This window comes from Berghia stephanieae, chromosome 10, assembly GCF_034508935.2.
Source record: "Berghia stephanieae isolate SIO BIC M18660-M18661 chromosome 10, UCSD_Bste_1.3, whole genome shotgun sequence".
Lineage (NCBI taxonomy): Eukaryota > Metazoa > Mollusca > Gastropoda > Nudibranchia > Aeolidiidae > Berghia > Berghia stephanieae.
In genome coordinates this window covers 25,850,987-25,855,986 of record NC_088369.1, presented here as the reverse complement: position 1 = coordinate 25,855,986, position 5,000 = coordinate 25,850,987, and positions in this window count along the sequence as shown.

Below are 5,000 nucleotides of genomic sequence, written 5' to 3'. Positions count from 1 at the left end.
CACTCAGATCAGGATTCGAACCCAAGACTAGGGCCTTTGATCCGAAGGCGAGTGTTATACCACTAGACAAACGGGTCTGATAGCCAAAAATGTTATGGGCTCATTGTTGTAATGAAAACCAACGCAAATCTGATCCATTGCAACTATGCCCATAATTGTGTTTGGTAATCAGACCTGCCAATATGTACACTTAGGATCAACCGTACTATGTCTGTGTTTGGTTTTAAGGGTTTTGTCACGCTTGCGAAACATTTAGGTCATTTCAGCGCCAATAAAAAAGACAGAAATTATGATAGTTTGTTTGTTGCTTTAGGTCTCTTCCAACACAATTGAGGTTATATGAGAGACCGCTGAAACAAAAAAACAAGCAATCTAACAAAAATAGTACAAATGGAAATAAAAATCATAACCTAAAGATGTCATAAGCTAAATTATAAATAACCAAGGACAAACAGGCAGAAGATTTACAGAAAAAAAAATATCCCCTGTCAAAAATACAATCACAAACCAAAGAAGCAGGATAGGCTAGTAAAGAGAAGAAGAAACGACATCACTATCGGATCGTACACCCATGCGAACATCATAGGTATATGATTCAAGGGTGATGCTCCCATCCAACCACCCGCTAAATTATGATAGTCAAAACGGTCTGAGATATTATATTAAAAGCACACGAAGAAAAGTAAGACAAAGGGAATGTTTCAATTAGAGAACAGATGTAGATTCCAAGAGCACACTATCAGCGATCGTACTTATTTTGAGATCACCTAAAAGTCACAAGCACAAGTCCCTATTAAGGGGAACACACTCAAATGTTTACAACTCATGATATTCAAAAAAAATAAATAAATAACAGTTCGTAACAGAGAGATGATTTACAACGGAAAATATGTCAACTCCCAGTACTAATATAATACATTCGACTGTCTCCTCATCTCCCCCCCCCCCCCCCCCAACCCTCTCCAGCCAGGACAAATCAAGTAATCTCATTCCAAGACAATAAGAGAAAGCAACATGGAATCCATATACGAGAGGAAATACACTCAAATGTTTACAAAATGCATTCATAACAAAAACTATGGCAGCACACAATTGAGAGATGATTTAAAAGAAATAAAAATATCGGCTCTCAAAACTATATCTATAACGTACATATTACTGTTTTCCTCTCCGGCAAGGATAAAACCAAGCAATAACATTTCAAGAGAAGGAGTTAGAGTAACTGATTGTTTGTTTTAAAGGGTTTTACGGCGCTTGCAACACATCATGTAGGTTATATCAGCGCCAGTAAAAAGGAAGAAAACGGGATAGTAAAAAGTTCTGAAATTACAATTAAAGTACCCAAGAGAAAGTAAGACAAAGGGGAACTGGGAACAAATAGGGATCAGATGTAGATTCCAAGAGCTTACCACCAATGTACTTAGTTTGAGATCATCTAAAAGTCTCATCCGAACAAAACCACAAAATCCAACAAAGATGAATACACTCAAATGCTTACATTTACATTCAAAATAACAAATATAATAATCAATAACAGAGAGGAGATGATTTACAAGGAAATAAATATAATCTCCCAAAAAACAATAACTATGCATTTGACTCCCAGCTAGGACTCCGGCCATGGACGAAAACCAGGTAATTTCATTCCAAGACAAAGACAGAAAGCATGTTGGAAAACAGACATAAGGGGATAGAAGACACAGTATGTGCCCCCCTGCCCACTATGGGAGGTCAGGAACCCCACCCATTTAGAGTAACTCAGAAAAAGAAAACATAATATTGGGGAATAGAAGAACAGCAGCAGTGACCTCCCAACCAACGACACTTTGAGGTCATTTGTACAAATGATGATAGAATAGTCAAGGCTGTATTCTCAGAACCTATACTACACAAAATGACAAAACCGTTTGCAATGACACAGATTCATCTTTAATTTCCACTTATTCATTCATTTTTACATGTTCTAAGTATTAAATCAATAACATCATTATTTATTTATACCATTATCATTAAAAAATCATTATTATTATTGTTATTAAGTACTATTATCATTATCATCGTTATTATTGTTACTATTATTATTGTTGTTACTATTATCATTATCATCATTATTATTAGTATCATTATAATTATTATTATCATCATTATTACTATTCTTCTTCTTCCTCTTCTTCTTCTTCTTATTACTATTATCATCATTCTTCTTATTATTCTTTTTATCATTATTGTTATTATCACTATTATTTCATCATCATCATTATTATTATTATTAATATTATTATCATTACTATAACTATAATTGACAGCATTACTATTATATTAGTATTATAATCATCACCATCATTATCACCATCAATATCATTATCATGGTATTATATCATCATTATCATTCTCATTATCAATAGCATCATCATCATCATTCAAACCATTATAGTAATCACCATATAATAGAGCAGTATGCAACTGAACACGCCAACATTTAATGCTTTTTTTTTCCCCTGCAGAAGCTTTAGTCTGAAAATTTACATGTGGACATAACTGCACGTCTGTGTATCTACTTGCGCCCCTTTCATTTTTACTTTATCAGCCATTGAAATAATTTTAGCAACTACTATTTGTGACCCCTCGCCTCAAAATGGTATTAAGTCGGGATGATTAAGAAGCTGAAAATGAATTTATAGCCAGAAATATCGGAATGACGTTGAGCTTTTATGCTTTATTGAGGAGAATGGATATCATATTTTAGAATGCTAAATATCAACAATTCAAATGTTTGACCAGTTTAGCTGTAATCAGACTTTTTAGCATCTGGTTACTCCCGACATAATACCGTTTTGAGACGTCGGGTCACGTTTGGGGAATCTAGTCAGTTTGGCCATTTTTCACTCTTGTTTTTTGGTGGGTTTTTTTTTTGTTGTGTGTGCTTTTCTTTATTTGTTTATAATTTTTGTTTTTGTTATATAGATATTAAAATTTTGACTTGATTTTTCTATGTAAAAACATCTTTAAAACAAAAAGTATTAGAGTATACCCCTAGTTTATATTGTTAATGTCATTCATACAACAAAGCGGGTTATTGCGTTTCAGAATGAATACTAAGTGACTAGAAGCTGAGGACTGCAAAAACTGGTCTAATGCACAAAAATTAACATAACAGCTTCTAAAAACAAAAACAAACAAAATACTAAACAAGGAACAAATGAGACTCAAAACCCTTCTTTAGCCAAAACCAAACAAAAAAAAAAAAGTTATAAACAAAAATGAATATAAAAGCTTTAAAAAAAAGAACAAAACACCAAACACTAAATGTTATGGGCTCAAAACCCTTCTTCAGCCAACAACATAAAAGGCTTAGTAATCAAGCAAACGCTTCCATTTGTTTACATTCCAAGATCTTTGTACAAAAAGGACTTGCAAAATATTTCTCTACCGTCAATCTAGTTTTTTAGTTATGTATTTTTGATTTCAACATTTTTTGTTCTTGGCTGAAGAAGGATTTTGAGCCCGAAATGTTCCGGTGTTTGGTATTTTGTTCTTTTTTTCAACCCGTTACATTCATTTTTGTTCATTAGTTTTTGCAGTCCACAGCTTCAGGCTGCTTAGTATAAAAAAAAAAAAAAAGTTAAAACTCCACACATCAATTATTATTGGCTGAAGAAAGGGTTTTGAACCCAAACCATTCCATGTTTGGAATTTTTCATTTTTAATGTTATATTACAATAAGGAACTACGAACGAAATTGACAAATTTGAGCAGCAATCACCAATTCATTAAATTTGAACAATAAGACAAGAATCACCATCTCACTTACATAGTACAATAAAAACTGATAATGACCTATTGTAAGTGTGATGATTATTTTGTTTTGCTTTGAATGAAAATGTTGCTGCTTGAGGCTCGGAAGGAAAACAATAACAATAAGTAATGAACAGAAAGTTTCAATTTGTTGAACGAAGACAAGATAATGTGGACGTTTCAGTTTCCCCTTTATCAACAAAACATGATGAGTGGAAGGAACACTAAGGAAGAATTTGTCCTAAGTGTTTCATTTGTTGTGTTTTGTTGGTGAAGTGGAAACCCAAAATATTCACATTATCTTGTCTTTGTTCAATATATTAAAGCTTTCATTTCATTACTTATTGTTATGTTTTGTTTTTAGGGGTTTTACGCTCTTGCAACATATTAAGGTCATTTCAGTGTCAGAAAAAAAAGGAAGATGATAGGGACAAATCTGTAGTTCTGAAGTACCAAAGAAAAAGCAAGACAGAGGGGACTAATTTGAATTGGGAACAGAAGATTCCACGAGCATTATCTAAAAGTTCAATCCAGGCACAAACAGATGATCCCATTATGAAAGAATACCCTCAAATGTTTGTATATTCAAAACTAATAAATATAAAAGTACATAACAGAGAGATGATGATTTACAGGGACAAAATGCCATCTCTCGAAAAAAGTCATTGAGCATTCATGGCGTCAACTGCATAGCATCCCTCTCACGGCTAGGCAGAGTTGTTATATCACTAAGGTCACGGGTTCGAGCCCCCATCCTGGCAAAAATGTTATTCTTCTGGCCCTTTTTTACTTATATAACTTTCTGTTATTATCAACATTAGTGTCTTCTCCACTCACTTTTCTGAATTAAATTATCACATTCGTTACGATTAAACCAACAATTTTCTCATTCTGATTGCATTTGTACATCGACAAAATTAAAAGAAATGTTTTTGTCATCGCTATAAAAGCTTACTATTGTGTTATTAAGCTCATTTTGCTAAACATTATTATGTATAGAATGTACTTGTTGCTTTTCTGTTTGAGTAGGAAAATCTATTTTTGTGTTGGGTGGGTGTGGGGATTCAGGGAAAATTCTGAACATTGCTGTTAAGGAGAGAGTTAAACTTTAAAAAAGTGAATTTATAATCCATATGCTTTCCACCTTTTCTTGAAATAATCTGAAATTGAATGTAAGCTTCTATTTAATATACGAAAACAGATAA